The following is a 17,003-nucleotide window of genomic DNA, read 5'->3' as shown; positions in this document are numbered from 1 at the left end:
GATAGCCCCTCTTCTATCCTTTCCTTCACACATTCTCTGCAACACTGACATCAAATCTCCACGCTTCCAGAGCCCATCCCCAAATGAGAAGACTCTCCGATGCTTACCAAACTCACCACACTGGCACACCATTGGCTCATGTTAAGTCAACTTATCTCTTCCAGAGAGCAAGTGATTTGTGCAAGGGCACAAAACCAAGCTTCAGAGACTATGGCAGGGCCACAGGGAAGCAGTTTCTGTAAGACGATTGCACAAGAGCGCTCCTTACGCAACCCAGCTGGGAGAGGTACATTCCCTCTCTCAGGTTTGGCCCTGCGACACCTGCTGTGTTCCCGTAGGAATGAATCAGTGAACCAGGCAGACAGGAAGCTTGTGGAGGTGTGGACACAGAAGATGGACTTTGAAAGAGAAAGTAGTTCTGTCTTTCCCAGCCCAGTTCTCTTTGGCTGTCTTTCTCCCGACCTAGCTGGCTGTGGGACTTCATGGGCAGAGAAGGATAAAGAATTCTCTCTGCAAAGCATGGAACTGACTCAGCGTTCAGGACTCACACCTTTGACACAGATTGCAGCTTAGCACAACTTATGACTGGCCATTGTTTCTGGGTCCACAGTGAGGCTTAGAATGGGTGAGGCATTCATCGTCAGGCCAGAAATCATAAGGTCTTAATTCCTCCCCTCTCACTTTCTTGTGTTGTTTGCTTGTTGGTTGGTTTGTTTTATAGAGACTGCATCTCCCTGGCTGTCCTGGAATTTGCTCTGTAGACCAGACTGACCTTGAACTCAAAGATCCTCCTGCCTCTCCTCCAGAGTGCTGGAGTTGAAGGCATATGCCACCACTATCCAGGTTTTTTTTTTTTGATTCTTCAATTTCTTCAAATTTAAGATATAATAAGGTATAGTTCTCTTTCTCTTTCTCCCTCTAACCCTTCCCATGCTCTTCTCCCATTGCTCTTTCTCATACTTATTCCCTTTGTCGTGTGCGTGTGTGTGTGTGTGTGTGTGTGTGTGTGACACACATGGACCTAACTATGTAGATACAACCTATTAAGTGTGAGTCCATTAGCACCACTTATATGTGTATGATTTCAGGGCTGACCATGCGGTGTGGGATAACCAATTGGGGATCTCTTTCTGGGGGAAGACTCTCTTTTGTTCCCAGCGTTCCTTGGTTGCCTATAACTATTTGTCTAGAGGTGAGGTCCCAATAGGTGTGCTAGCATACCCAATAGGTGTGCTAGCATACCCAATAGGTGTGCTAGCATACCCAATAGGTGTGTTAGCATACCTGTTGGTGATGCTGTTTTGGCAGTCATACAGGTGGGGGATATCCTTCCTTTTTATTTAAGATGTTCAGTTCTGTCTTATGTGGATTGGGTTTATCTTTTCTTGTTACCTTTTCCTGATTTGCTTTGTATTCCCACCCCTTCTTACGTGTGTGTGCGTGCAAGCATGCTCATGTACATGTGTTTGTTTGCATTTGTGAGTATCCATGCATGTCCGCACTTGCTTGCAAAGGTTAAAGGTTAACAGTGGGTGTCTTCCTCCAGGGTTCTCCAGTTACATTAATGGAGGAAGGGTCTCTTCGCTGAGGCAAGACCTTTCATTGTGCTGGTCCTGCTAGCTAGCCAGTTTGCCCTGGACATCGCCTGTCTCTCCCTCTCCAGCTCTTGTAGGATAGGCAGGACGCTGCATTGTCCACTGGCCTCTTTGTGGGTTCTAGTCCTTAGACTTCAACAGCAGATACTGTTTCCTTGGAGGCTTTGCTCATGTCCCAGACCGTTTGTTTCGTTTTGAAACAGTCTTTTTTTTTTGTAACCAAGGCTGGCCTTGAACTCCTATTCCAAGGATTACAGGCTGGCCCATACTTTGTACCCTGTCTTCCTCACACACCATAATAATGCATCAGGGAGTGAAGACGGTTTTCTTCTGCTGTTCCCACAGAACCACCGCTCCCGGATGGTTCTCAGGCTGTAAGAGGTTTGCTTTGGGATGAGAGGTTTGCTTCGGAATCACAATTCAGCAATTATTTAGCTCCCAATTTATTTGATTTTCAATCATGTCGGATTACGTTCTTGGGAATTTTCAGAGTGCCAGGATTACCACCCCAACTCCCCTGTCCGATTGGCTCACATTCTGTGAACGAAGTCAAATATTCAGGTGGAGTCTTTGGAGAAAAGCAGTGGGACCCAGATGCCCTGCCCTCTAGGTAGCCGTCCAAGACTCAGTTATAAGTTGTGACAGAACACAATGTAAGGGACAAAAGGAAATGATGTTGGCCAGTCCTCTTAGGTGACCTTCAGGTATTTTCTTAAGGGACTTCAGTTGGCGTTCACTCTCTGAGTACACATGAAACGGTGGCCTCAGGAGAGACTTAGAAGTGAAGGTGAAGTCTGGGTAATGAACGTCATAATTTGGGTCACATTTTGAGATTACAAAGTTTTGCCATCTCTGCTGGTGACCATTGGCCTAAGGAAAAGCAGTGGTTTGGAAACTTCCTCTGAATTGTTTTGCTGCAGGAAAAAAGAAAGAAAGAAAGAATCTCACGCAGAATGGAAAGTTTGGGTCACAGGTGTAAACCCTTAGGCTCTCTTCCCTCAGTGAGTTCAGTGCTGGTCTCAAGGACAAAGAGAAAGGAAAGGAGCTTCACATTAAAACCAGAGTTAGGATGGCTGTGAATTGCAGCCCCTGTAAGCCTCCAGAGTCAGCAGGGAGAGCTCCTCCCGCTGCCATGATGGATTCCTCTGCCGGAGAGGGTTTTCCCTCAGAGTTCCTTGTTCTCTGTGGTGAGTAAGGATTATCTGCTTAGGGACTGGTAGTTTGAGCCTATGGGCAACCCTCCTCTTGCCTGAAATTCGCTTTGTAACACTTTGCTCTGCGAGTTTACCTAAGCTGTTATGACTGCGCGGGCTCCAGTTACCCGAGTGCATTGTGGGAAGCCCTGGTAGGAAATGCATGCTCACTGCCTCGAATGAGAGGTGCAGCTAGGGAGCTGTGTGTGAAACTCCTGTTGATGTCCTCCTTCTCTGCAAGAAGAGTCAGATTTATCCTCTGAGTCAAAACAGACAATAGCTGGAAAGCTGAACTTCCCCACCGCCAAGTCTTGCTTGCCCAAAGCACATTCTTTCTCTTTCTAGTTTGTTCTGGGCCAGGGGCTACGTGGTCCCTGTCGCCCCATCAGAAGACGTGGCAGGGGGACTCCCAGTTGTGAGAGCTGATCAAACACATACTCTTGAAGTGGATCCCCAAACTTTCTTCATAGCTCTCGAGCTGCGGGGTCTGAAGTCAAATCAGTCAGGGGTTCAGAGGAGATTAAGGCGTAAGTAGGTCTACCCTAACTTTCTTGACATTTTTAGAAATTCCCCCATGACATTCCCATGATCCTTCTCTGTAGTCATTGCTTCTTGTTTTGGAGTTGACATTAAAATTTCCTAAAAGCCCTTCTGGGCCTTGAAATTATTTTCTTGAGGCTGTTAGCCTGCACCCCACGATATCGTTAAGTAATCCTGGATCTCGTGAGGTACTTGATACCACGTGGGTCATACAGTTAAGATTCCCAGATACAGCCTGCAGGATGTTAACTTTGTACCTTTATGTCAATGTTGGCAACTTTACATCGTCTTCACAAGCAACTGAAGTTTGTAGCTCTGGATGGAAAGAGAGGATGCATGAAAGCGTGTGTGAAAACTCACTCTTTATGAATTTCCCATTGATTATTAGATGGTTCTTAGGTATCGTGCCCTTGACTTAATTCAAGCAAGTTTTACTTTTACCCTGACTCTTAACACTTGCGTTATCAGAATTCGTCTAATCCCTCTAACAGAGTTTTAAAATGCATTTGTTCTCGAAGGCGTTTGTGTCCATTGGCTCGACTGAGTGCACATGTGGGCCATTTTCCCAATTATATGTATGCTCGCACAGACTGTCAGAACTGTTACAATTTGGCACAGAGTACATTGGAAAATACCCCTGAAAATAGTCACTTTCATTGTAAAATTCTATTTTTCCTGTTAATATAAGAATTAAATTATCTCTGAAAAGATTAGAATTTTAAAATGTAATGATTAAAAATACCTATTGATAAATGTTATAGTGTGTGTGTGTGTGTGTGTGTGTGTGTGTGTATGTACAAAGAAAGAGTGTTTATGGTTTGAAATGAGTGTGAGTTAGTCTATATATTATATTACAAGAGATGTTTTTGTTTAGTAATATATGACATTTATTTTGCTGGAGAAATGACCAAGTTGAAGTATTCCAAAAGTATTGGGGAGTATCGAGATGGCTAAGTGGTTAAGACTACTCTTCCAAAGAATCCCAGCACCCGCATGATGGCTCATGATCTGTAAGTCCAGTTCCAGGGTGTCCAACACTCTCTTCTGGCCTCTGTGGGTACCAGTCATGCATTTGGTGCATGAACATGCATGCAGACAAGCACTTGTACACGTTAAATAAATACTTTAAGAATACTCTGGGAGCTGGAGAGACGGCTCAGCAGTTGGGAACACTGACTGCTCTTCCAGAGGACCCAGGTTCAATTCCCAGCACCCACATGGCAACTCACAGCTGTTTGTATCTCCAAAATCTAAAAGCCTCACCCGGATAGGCATGTAGGCAAAACACCAATACACAAGGTAAAACAGATACATGTAAAGAAAATGAATATGAAGGATGGTCTTGGATGTGCTGCTTTAGAATTGAAGACTGTAAAATCCAGGCTAATTCTGTTTCCCTGTCCAGTTCGCCACATTTCATAGATGAGAAAGCAGAGCTCTCGAGACTGTGTGACATATTCGGAATCACACCGTAAGCCGATGACAGGATAGGGGATGGTACCCAGGTTTCCTGCCAGCCTGCCAGCTCCATTTTCCCTCCAGTACGAACCCTCATGGAGTATTGCTCTCTAGTCCCATGAATGGGCGGAATCTTAGCACAGCAGTAACAGAAGTATAAGGCTAGATCTAAAAGGCTAAAGAATGGGTGTGGGAGTCTTTGTGAAGAGGGGAATAAAACTAGGCTTAACTGAAGGCTCTGAGTTTCTTGGGGATACATGCAGGTTCTAGTGTACAAAGCCAGGAATTCTGGGTGATACTGTCTCAGGTGACAGGGTCTATTTGGATCTTGCTGGACATTTTCATTTTTGATTCTTTTTGTTCCCCTCCCTCCCTCCCTCCCTCCCTCCCTCCCTCCCTTCCTCCCTTCCTCCCTTCCTCCCTCCCTCCCTTCCTCTTTCTTTCCTCTTTTCTTTTCTTTTCTTTTCTTTTCTTTTCTTTTCTTTTCTTTTCTTTTCATAGTAAACTCCCTGAGAGGTTTGCAGGGAGGTGTCTCCCCAGAACTCCTGACTAAGACAGGGGAACCTAAGAACACGGGTGCTTCACAAGGGTCCTGCTGTGTGATACAGCTTACCCTGTATGTAGACGGAGAACTTGTTGCATGGGGAGGTTTACTGTGGACTCAGTTTCTATCCAGGGCTATGAGAGAATTCAGCAACACAACATCCGTCTCATTCTCTCAGTTGATTTGTCAAGATAAAAGTCCTGAACTTTTTTTGTTTTTTTTAAGGCAGGGTCTCATTGTATAGCTCAGGCAGGCATGGGACTCCCTGTGTAGCCCAGGGTTGGCTTTAAAGTCACAGAGATCCATCTGTCTCTGCCTCCCTGAAAATAGGAACTTAAAGATGTGTACCACTTCACCCAGTCCTAAGACTGCATAAACAAGAAGGTGCTTGCCTGTTTCTCCTCCCCAGCCCCTGCCCCCATCCATCTTTTCTAGTTTTCTTTTTATTCTTTTGCTTGTTTGTTTGATTTTAAAACTGTCTTTTCACGTAGTCCTAGCTGGCCTAGAACTCACAGAGACCTGCCTGCATCTACATCCTGAGTGGTGGGATTAACGGCATGCCCAGCTTCCCTTTTTTCCTTTCTGATTTTCTCTTCTGCAGACTTCCACAGACTCCTACTTCCACACCTCTTGTTAATGATGTGAATTCTTTATTTTCTGCTGCAAAAACAATAGCTTTGGCATACCATTCTCAGACTATAGTTTTTGGTGTGTCTGTCTGCGTGCATGCGTGCGTGCGTGCATGCGCGTGTGTGTATGTGTGTGTGTGTGTACTGGCATTTTAGTGGCTTCAGGGTCTAACCACATTCTCCACAAAAGAAATATTCTGAAGACTTTCAGGAAAGAATTGGTCAAGAGGTTGCCCTGTGCAGGACACGTTGGAATTCCGTTAATGCGTAGCCTGAAGCAGAAAGTTCTGCTTGGCTTTCAAGGCTCTGAAAATATGCACAAGTATTTGGTGAGAACTTCAGAACTCCGCTAAGCTGTCTTTGATTCCAAAGATATCCCCAGGGCCAGTGAATAAATTACAGATGCTTTAAAAAATATTATTTAATGCTTATATTAAATAATTGATTCTTGACTGTGTAGGCTAATCGAGTTATTGCTACATTGGCTTAATTTCCTCTACTCATATTAAAAATACTGCTTTGTTTTTCAAAAGGGTGATAACAGGATCTTTGGTGATTCTATATAAAGGGAACTCTTTTTGACCCATGGAAGTGATGCTATGCTGGTAGGCTATTTCTGGTTTATTTAGCTGACAAATGGTTATCCCCTGTTCTCTTGCCTAGATTACAACCTGTAGAGTCCTTTTCTCTGTATTTAATATCTGACATGTGAGACCTCTCTTCAGGGGTGTATTGACTGCACTCCCAAAGATGCTATTTGCAGCTTGAACTCGGTGACTTCCTAAGTGGTACCTTGAAATCCTGAAAGAACTGAACAGAGTAGCATTCTCCGTGTTCTTGGGCAAATTTCATCCCTATAGGTGTCTACCTAGTCCTTGCTTGATATGAAAATTGTACACAGTTGTATGTTGTAATCATGGACATTTTAACCAAGTCTTTTATTCTCTCTCACACATTATAACTATTGTTTTAAATTTAAAAAAAAAGAAAGAAAAAGAAAAAACCCTCTCGTTTTTTAAATTAAGGTCTCTGGGAACCTGAAGTTAAACGAGATCTAGTGGTCACCCTCTACTGTAATTTCCACCTCCTTTTATTTAAATGTGCAGATGGCGAGACTGGGATTTTTCCTGCTCGGAGAACAGAGGATTAGGGGCAAGTTCAGAAATGCTGGCCTGTTCTGCCTGATGTCATTGCTCTTCCCTTGGTTTTCACAGCTGGGCCTGCCATATTTGCATGACAGATATGAAATGAATGTGAAGGGCTCTTTTGTTTTTTCATACTACACATCCTCGGATATTGTTCAAAGCGGGGAGGAGGTTAACAGGCTCATTTCCCCTCGTTTCAAAAAATATATTCCTCAAGCTGTCATAGTCGCCCATAGGAACCACAGCTTTCTTTGGGGGGTGGAAGGGGGATTTGAAATCGATTAGCGTCTCTGCTGAGCCTTTAAGTTTCATGATCATGTTGGTATCATTTATTCTCTCTGTCCCTTTTTTTTTTAAATTTCAGATATTGGAAGTAGGTCAGCAGTGTGCCAGCTTCGTCTGGCACAGTCTACATTACAAAGGGCATTATTAGTTTGTTCAAATAGGTGGCTTTACCAGAAAGGGGGGAAGAAAAGTAAAGGGCTGTTGTTTTCTCTAAGAAGGAGGCTCTACTCACTCAAGTTTTCAATAAATCAGTTACACCGATATGCTTGCTGTATGACAGGCTGCAACCAAACCTCATTATTCATACATGTCTGTGTGATGTTACTGAATCAATCTGTGCTGTATCCATTTTGCACTCATGGATAGTTCACGGTCCCTTATGAGCAAAAATAGTCAGCAGGCAATAATAGGGCAGGAAGCAGAAATGGATGGGGCCCATAAACCTCTGCTCCACCGCGCAAGATCCAGTTCTTAAATTCATCTTTAGTATATTTTTAAAAGAATAATCCCAATCTCCACCAACATGAGGGTAGTGTCCACCAAAATCACAAAGCAGATACTTTTCGAATCGTTGATATTATTTATCTTTTGACCTTCTGCAGGTTGTTTGTTAATCTGCACTCCCTGAAAATTTTTTTTTTTTAGGGCTGGTCATTCCCGAATGACATTACTTATTGGTGATAGTCCTCCTGTCATATAGTGGACTTTTCTCATGCTAGAAAACTATGGATGCTAGCTCAGCCTGCACAAGAGGGAAGAGGGAGGAAATGGCAGAGGTTCGAAGTGGCTGCCCACGGCTTGCTTTTAGAGACCTCCGAGAATCGTGGCCACCAAGTAGGCAAGCTCTGGCGAGGCTCTGTTTTTGGGTGACAGTTTCTCAGGGGGATTCCAGGCAGTGTGGCCCCGCTGGGGAATGAGGATTAACAGACCCTCTGTGGTTGGAGCTGGGGTTCCCTCTTCTGGTGCCACTGGACAACTCCAGAGTGTTCACCCTCCTCCCACTCTCTGCACTGGTGATTTTCTAGAGGAAGAAAATACCGGCTCCCAGTTCTTCAGTCTTCTCATCCATAGTCACCGTGGACGTAGCATTCTCAACTCTGTCCCGGGATTCAGGAATGCTGTCATCTTTGAGTCTGGGGATCTTTTGACAACTGAGACCACCCCTTGAAGTGCCAGTTTTTCAGCTGCGTGACCTCGGTGTATGATAAATGATCTTCAAGGCCCTCTGCTTCAGCCTTGGTTTGTCACTGATTCCTACAACATTCTTTCCCCCCCTTTATCCAGAGCAAAAAAAAAAAAAAAGTTGTATTATCTTAAAGTAATATGAAAGGAGAAATGCTCCTTAGGTCAGACAACAAAGAGTCGTCAGACATGCATGTATGGAAAAGCATATTTCACTGTCAACATAAAAAAAAATCAAGAATTTTTGTACTTAGAGATCCTTTGTAGAGAATCAAATGGAAAAGAGAAAGGTCTTGAATGCGTTCTTTAAACTATCAGCAGAACTTGGAAGTTTACAAAGAAAGACTAAATTATTCTGGCTTTCCCTTGATACTATGATGGGTGATTAAAATTTCTATTGCATAAGAGACAAGGCAGTAGAAAAATGGTTCCTGAAATGCTCTTTCTTCCTCAGAGGGACTCGATCACTTTTACAAAAAATGTCTTAAATTGACTTGTGAGGAAGAGGGGATTCTCGTAAACCTTGGCAAATAACCCACGATTCTGACCCCTGGTGAGGGTCCCAGCACTCATTTCTCCATAGCACATCACCATCACGCAGTGTCCCCTTAGTGGAGACTTCCAGTGCATCTAAGAGAGCCTCAGTAGTCCACTGTAGAACCTGGCCTCCCTTCTTTGCCCTTGCTTCTGTCTTGCTGTCCCCCACCTAGAATGCCTCCTAACTTTCTAAGGTTAAAGAAAGGTAACTCCTGTGCAGACTCTGACTGTAGCGAAGATTTTCTTATCTCCGAGCTATATACAACCCGGCCATATAACCAGGGTCCCACCTTCACACCTCAAAATGTAATTAGAAGCTCATGGTTCTTTCTGTCCCAACCATGGGGCCTTCCTAATGTTGTGACCCTTTAACACAGTGCCTTAGGCAGCATAATATAAATATCGATATAAATATAAATATAATCATGTAGGATTCTGATATGGGAATTCTGTGTGGGTCCCCCCAGGTTGAGAAACACTGGACTAAAAGAAAGTAAAGAAATTGTTGGTCAGCACAGATTGCAGAATTTTTCTTCTCGATTACTTCGTCTGCCCAATGGGAATAACAGCTCCAGTTCAGTACTAAAGAATGCGAAAGGAGCACACATTGTGATAAGTCACTATGGCTTTTCTCCCCACCCCCTCATTTATTCATTTACATGTATGTGCGGATAAGAGGGCGGGTACATTCGTCGTGACTTCCTGACTGTTCTTCATGGTGCCTGGCCCATAGTTAAAACTGTGCAAAGGCTTTTGAATAACCAGTCAAGCTATTCACTAAAAATAGCCCACGAGGCCACTGAAATACCAACTGTAAAAACATGTAAGAGTGAGGGAGACGAACATATGAGATAAGCACGTGCAGGTTGGGGAACACTCTGGAGTTGGCTTTCTTCTATTACGATATGGACTCGAGTTTTCAGGCGTGGGGCAGGTGCCCGCTGCTGGCCCCTCTTCCCCACCACCCCCACTCTTCAAACTCAATGTGCCGAATCAGCAGTTTCACCGTTACAGTTCTGTTTGCTGGTTCCCTTGTTTTCATGCATACAGGTGTTTTACCTCCATATATAAACCTTACATCACCTGTGTTCATAGCACTCACAGAAGCCAGAAGAGGGAATCAGGTCCCCTAGAATTAAAGATCCAGAGGGCTGTGAGCCACCAAGTTGGTGGGAATTGAACCTGGGTCCTCTGCAAGAACAGCCAGTGCTCTTAATCTCTGTCAACCGGCAGTGGCCAGTCAGTGGTGAGAAGAGAGCCATAAACGTGGTGTTTCTTTCAGCAGCTTTGAGCATGTTGAGTTCTTACATCTTAAGCCTGGTAACATTCCAGAAACTCAGGTTCAGCTGTTGAGTGGGGCACTGAGGCGGTTGGGTCTTTCGCTGTCCGTGGGGCCTGGCTATAAACAGAAGAAGAAAAAAACCACGTGAAGTTTGACCTGCAGAAGGAACCTAAAATCCACAGAAAGCGTGGGGCGCACGGTGTACAGGAGCTGAGCACCTGCTCTGAGTCACAGTGAACATCGGGGCCATGCAAATCCTTGTGATGTCTTCTGAATCTATTAGCAGTGTTTACCCTTGCAGGAAACGGAATTAAGTTTCTTTCTCTGAATCTCTTGCCTGGCCATCTTGGGCAAGGGGACAAGTCCCCCCAGAAAACTCACTTGGACAGGAGGTGAGATTTCTCCAACTCCCAGACCCACTCCCCACGGAGCAGCAAAGAGACGGAGTGGACCTGTGGGGATGAGTGTGATTTGTTCTACCACCCCGGACACATACCCCCAACTAGTAGCACGGTTGCAGCAGCCCTTGATTTCAAAACATCTTTTCTTAAAATAGGATGCTTTTCAGTTCTCCAGAGGCTCAGCAAGATCTGTGAGGATTTTGCTCTTGTGTGCTGGTGGCTACAGAAGCCGCTTTCCCCACCTTTGTCTGGACAGAAAGCACTGGCACGGAACAGTCCGCACGTTACAACAAGCCGGCTTGGACTGATGATGGGGCACAAGCAGCTGGCTTCTTCAAGAACCGACGTGCACTGCCCGGACGTTACCGAACAATCGTTACTTAACGTCAGTTTCTTTCCTCCGTGCTCAAGCAAGTTTCTGCACGTTCGCAGACAGGGATGCAGAAATGGCTGGGAGCACACTGGGGGAAAAATATGAGTGACACCCTCATCCATTTAGGTTAGATTAGCCTTAGCTAGATGAGCATGGTACCTACACAGCCCTTCCTTAGCCCTCCCTTGTTAAGTCGTTTTCAATTAAGGCCTCCGCATCAGAGGAGTTAATATCTTTGACATTGCATTGTGTCAAGCTAAACATATGTTAATCAGGTAGCAGATAAACAGGAAGCATTTCCTAATAGAAGATGAAGCTTTCTTTGTAGGGAGCATTCAAAGGCTGAGGTAGCTACACCCAGACGGGGAATCTAGTCGGTAAAGTTAGCATCTGAACATATGCTCATGCTGACGGGACCCAAGTTAGTTTACCTGATCATCACATGCTCTGTGGGGAAAAAGAAGTAACTCAGACTGAGGAAAGAAAATTATCCATTATCTACTTTCAAAGACGACCTTAATGTCCAAGAAAGAGACAGTGGCATGCTTTATAACATGACTCTCTTTTCCTAGAGCGACAGAAGGGACATTAAAGAGTGAAGAATTTCCTCTTCCAATCACCCAAATATTTATTTGAAAAAACAAAAGTAAAAACACCCTTTTCAAGACTCATGCCGTATATGTTACATGCAGTCTTCCGCCTGGGCTAACGATTTTTCAAAGAAAACACTGGGCACATTTGAATACCAAATATCCATACTTCTATTCCCAGTGTGGCTGGTTAGTCATTCTTGATCCCACAAAGAATTTTAAAAATGTGCCAGCTTAAAGAGGTCAGAGGTCAAAGCACGGAGGTGTCCCATGTGCCCTCCCCCCACCGCGTCCCCCCCCCCCCCCCGTCTTATTAATAGACTGTTGACATGGGTCTTCTGTGAATTCCTGAACTAACTAACCATACTCCTGTCTGAGCGAGCAGCAGAGAATTGCACGCTCAGATTTCAGGATGTAAAGTTTTGTTTAATTTCAGTCAGTCAGTCTACCAGATGAAACGCATCCCTCGAACGAGCCTTGAGATCTTTGGGTCTGTGCATATAAATCATCTCAATGGCCTCAACACCACATCCAACAAGTATCCTTGACACTGACAGGGACCAGATGTGTAAGGCCGTGGAAAAGACATTAGGTTCTGACACGAGCTGACGGACAGCTACATTTGGAGACACACCATCTGAGGCTAGAGATTCTGTGCCGTCTGGCAGGTAGATGGAAGTCTGTGTTTAATGTTATCGAATGCTTTAAACACTTCACTGTGGATAGAAAGCATCTCTTTTCCTGTGAGCTTTTCAGACCTCGTACTCCAGTCCTGGGTCTAATTCTTATAGCCACGCTAGGAAGACAGTTTAAGAAGCAGGCATCATATTTATGAAACATGGATGAAGTTATTCTCACTACGACGAATTCTTTCTTATCCCAGCCCAGTAGCCCAGCTAACTGTAATGAACGAGACACGGCAAATATATAAACAAAGAGGGATACGGTTAGGTTAATAATATATTTGGGGAAATAAAATATTACTTCTTTTTGCATGTTGAACCCTCCCACACACCCCCACCATATTTTCACCTTTAAGAGATAAAGAATTCTGGAACATAAATCTTAGAGTTTAAACATCTTCATGCGGGAGTAGTAAAATAAAAGATTCTTAGCTCAGACTCCTGAGATGTGAAAGTCATTTCCACCTGGAGGTAAAGTCAGCAGACCACGCTCAGGCAGGCCTTGGACACTGAACTTTGCTTGTTCTAACGTAGCACTTTGGATAACCGGATGTTAGTCTTTATCCCAAAACTAGAGATAAGAGTTGAACCTACTTGCTCTGACGTTTTGATGAAAAGAAAGTAGAAAAGGCGTATTTACAATTCATTAAACAATTTATTGCGTTTTCTTTTTTTTTTTTTTTTTTTTAGTATAACTTATTTTAAGATAACACCTCAGGAGTGAATTACACAGCCCTTTGCTTTCCAGTGACAGTGTGGGGACATACTTTTAGTTTCAGAGAACCCGACTACCGATATTTGATTTATTTACTTTGTATAAATGCAACCAAAAAGTAACAGAAGGAAAATGCCCAGGCCGATTATTAGGAGAATGATTTGCTCTCGTTCCTATTGGTAGCACGGATGCTTTAAGAGCGGGTTAGTGGTGACCTTGCATGCTACTCTCCCCACCACCTCCATTGGCATCTCTGCCTGAGGGCTGCCGAGAGCTGATTACCTAATCAAACCCATCACAATCAGGGGAGACAATTAGCCAGGTTAGGCCTCTGCTGAGCTCACTTGTGGCCCTTAGCCTCAGATGGCCTTGAGCGCTCCTGAATCGTGTCAACAAGTATGTCGATCATCCCCGCCCTGCTCCCTCCACCGAAGCCAGCGGAGTCTGCCTTTCAAACCTCTGGATGAGTTTGAGCATTCCTCTTGCTGTAGATTGAGACCTCCAGGCAATGAAAATTTCAGAAGTAGGAACTTGTCAGACCACATTGAGAGTGGCATTTTGAAATCACCTCGTGTCAATAACTTTGAAACTCATGAAGTCAATTCCCTATCAATAGATCTTTGTTTCTGTAGGGATCCTCTCCGGTACCCACTTTCTGGAAATCTGTTTCCATGCAAAACGACATACGTGTGGTACAGAAGAAAGGGTCTCGTGTACGGCAGGTTCAGCTGTCTTAGGCTACACTCAGAATAAAGTGATTTTATATCACATGCTCAAGTGATATCAAGTTGTTTCTGAATATAATATTTATTATATCAGTCACAACATTGTCTAGTTTACCAAATATTTATAAAATGCAGAGAGCACTGACTTTTGTATCTTTTACATTTTGTAATGATCTGTTTTATTCCTATGAGTGCTTTGCCTGTGCGCATGTCTGCGGATCACACGTGGGCCTGGTGCCCAGAGATCAGAGGGGTATCCAGTACTCTGGAACTAGAGTTACAGACGACGGCTGTGAGTCACCATGTGGGTGCCCGGAACTGTATGTATCCACGTTCTCTGCAAGAGCAGTGGGCGCTCTTAATCACTGAGATCTGACATGCCTCTAAACATCTGCCACATCTAGAACTCGATCGAGAATATGGCTGTGCGCCAGGGCTACTGTTCAATGCATATTATATATCACGATATCCAGTGTCTAATTATATGCTATCAATTAAAAATAAAATACCCCAGACTGGCAATATCGCTCAGTTGGTAGATTGCCTACCCAGCATATACAAGCTTTGCTTAGATTCCTAACACATCATAAATGGGTGTGATGTTCACCTGTAATTCAGACACTTGAGAGGTAGAGGTCGGAAGCCAGAAGTTCAAAGCCATCCTCACCTATACAGCCATATACATATACACATATACATATACACATATATGATAAATGAAGATGAAAGAATATAGGTGATATATATATATATATATATATATATATATATAAAGACGAAAGATAGTGTCTTCAAAAGAAAATTGTATCAATTTAAGATTTGTTTAAAATACTACACAGATTAGGACTTACGATAATATAAACATTCATACGAATTTTTAAAAGTGAAGAAAACAGGCAAGGATTTCTTTCTACTTATTTGAAGTATTAAGATTATTTTTTTTAACCACAGTAAATATTCTTTTATTTTTTTTAAAGACTGTGTGTGTTTGCATGCGCTTGTGGTCATGCAATGTGGTTCTTGTGTCTGACTGAAGACTCACAGGAGTTTGGGTTGGAGATGTTTTCTCCCATGATTTGCTTACCTGTTCATTGCCATTCATTCTTTATCTATAAGGGATCTGTGCTCATAAATACAGATCATGAATATTGACCCTCCACCTCAAACAGCAAGACAACTGAGATTTCCTAGAGTATCCAAATTTTATTTTTTTCCCATTTTTTCAAAATCTAGATGTATCAGCTAATTTGTGATTTATTGAGAAAGTACCGTGTTCTAATCTTTGTAGTTTATAAGTTGAAAACAGTCTTGATCTTTCCCCCACCTCTCCTATGCAGGTACACAGACCATTGATACAAAGCACCATAGTTGATTTATCCAGTTGCTCCATGGGTAATTAAATGGGAGTATTATCTTAGCAGGGATAAGTGGGTGAATTACACCCGGGCAGTAAACGGGTCTTTGAAGCCTCAGTGCATGGGCATCGCGGCACAAGAGGCTACATTAAGATTCTCCAGTGATCAATGGGGGTTTATTGATGGGTATCAGTGAATAACAAAGTGGTGTGAAAACTTTAATAGTCTAAAAAGTGTAGCTAACCATTTTCATCTGTGCTTAGATGCACAGTTTTTACGTAAACAGTGCGGTGTTTCCTGACCTCCCAAGGGATGAAACGCCAGCGCCCAGTGACTCCACTTCTTGCAGTTACACAGAGAGGACAGAAGCTCTCCAGAACGCTTCCTCCTTTCCTATTAATGAATAGGGCAAATGATAAACCATTTTGTTTTTAAAACATATTACCCCTGAATCAGGGCATATACACATAAACTCCATGTTCTCATTGATCTGAGTGGTTTCGGACATCAAGGACAATATTATACATTTATAATTTTAGAGCTCTGAACACCCCCATGTTTCTCACAAAACTGAGTCCAACTGAGTAAAATAATAAATGCTCCCTTGGGACACGTAGACAAGCCACGTCCATCCCGCACCCCGGCTTCACCCTTTGCCTCTCAGCGGCTCAGGGTTTTTTGATCAACCACAGACAAAAGCTTAGCAGAAAAATGCAGAAAAGACCATGTGACCGACTGAACAACACTGAAGAATTAGGCTCCAACAAACGTCTTGGGTAGATTATAACTACGGATGTGAACAGACCCACTCAGCCAAATGAGGAGGAAGACAGGCAGGGGTGGGTTCCAGAAAGCATTTCATGATTCCAGGCCTGTGACTTTCCCGTTAAGCTGACTCAGTACTTCTGTAGGCAGTAAAATTTTTTACTGTTATCTGGAGAAATGAGGAACTTCACCTGGAATTCTAAGCAAACCCATAGACATCCCACACAGCACTTAAAACCCATTTTGTTTCAGTGACCAAAAAAAAAAAAAAAAAAAAAAAAAAAAATGTTGCTGGGCAAACACCATTCTGCCATAAGTCTCCTCCTTCTTAATGTGGAAGTTGAGGCAGATAAAGTATTTGAGGTTTTTTTTTTTTTTGCCAGTGTTATCCCTATTTATTGGCAAAAATAACAGCTAGGCTCAAAAGGACAAGATTTGCCTCACCTCCGGGACCTGTGGGGCTGTCTGCCACACCGAACAACAGAGCGGTTATGCTGGCGTATCCAGAAGCAAGGGTTGAGGGATAAAAGTAACGACCTCCATCTGTTTAACACATTACCAGCAGTTTCAGAGATGGACAGAATCTTAAATTACCTACTCAGTTAAGGCATTCAATTATCTTCTGAAAGATTTTGGAAGAGAAATTTTATTTGTCCAGAGAGGGTAATGCAGATGGTTTCTCTCCCACCATTTTAGGAGCACTGAACAGGTGTAAAGTCATTTCCATTAAGTGCGCGTTCCGTATTTAGACTCCTTTGTTGGGGGCAGCAAAACCTAGCCAGCCCCTCGAGGACTGCAGATCCTTATGAGAGCCTGAAGCACATGATAGGGGCCCTGACTGGCATTCCTGAATGAGGATGTCACCAGCTTTTCTCTTTGCTATACCTGCCATCTCCTCTTGCTTGGTTTCATCCCGCAGTGTGGCTGACAGCAGGCAGAGTGGTGTGGAGTGTGATAAACTGGAGCTACACATCCTCTCATAGCTTCTCATCCGTCACCTTCACCT

The 17,003-nt window shown here is 43.5% G+C and overlaps 1 protein-coding gene across 5 annotated transcripts in view; it reads left to right on the top strand.

The window, feature by feature from the left end:
- Efna5 (ephrin A5) overlaps positions 1–17,003 on the top strand; it is a 278,611-nt gene that overhangs the window by 191,716 nt on the left and 69,892 nt on the right.

This window comes from Rattus norvegicus, chromosome 9 (genome assembly GCF_036323735.1).
Source record: "Rattus norvegicus strain BN/NHsdMcwi chromosome 9, GRCr8, whole genome shotgun sequence".
Taxonomy (NCBI): Eukaryota; Metazoa; Chordata; class Mammalia; order Rodentia; family Muridae; genus Rattus; species Rattus norvegicus.
This window is presented reverse-complemented; position numbering and strand designations above follow the sequence as displayed.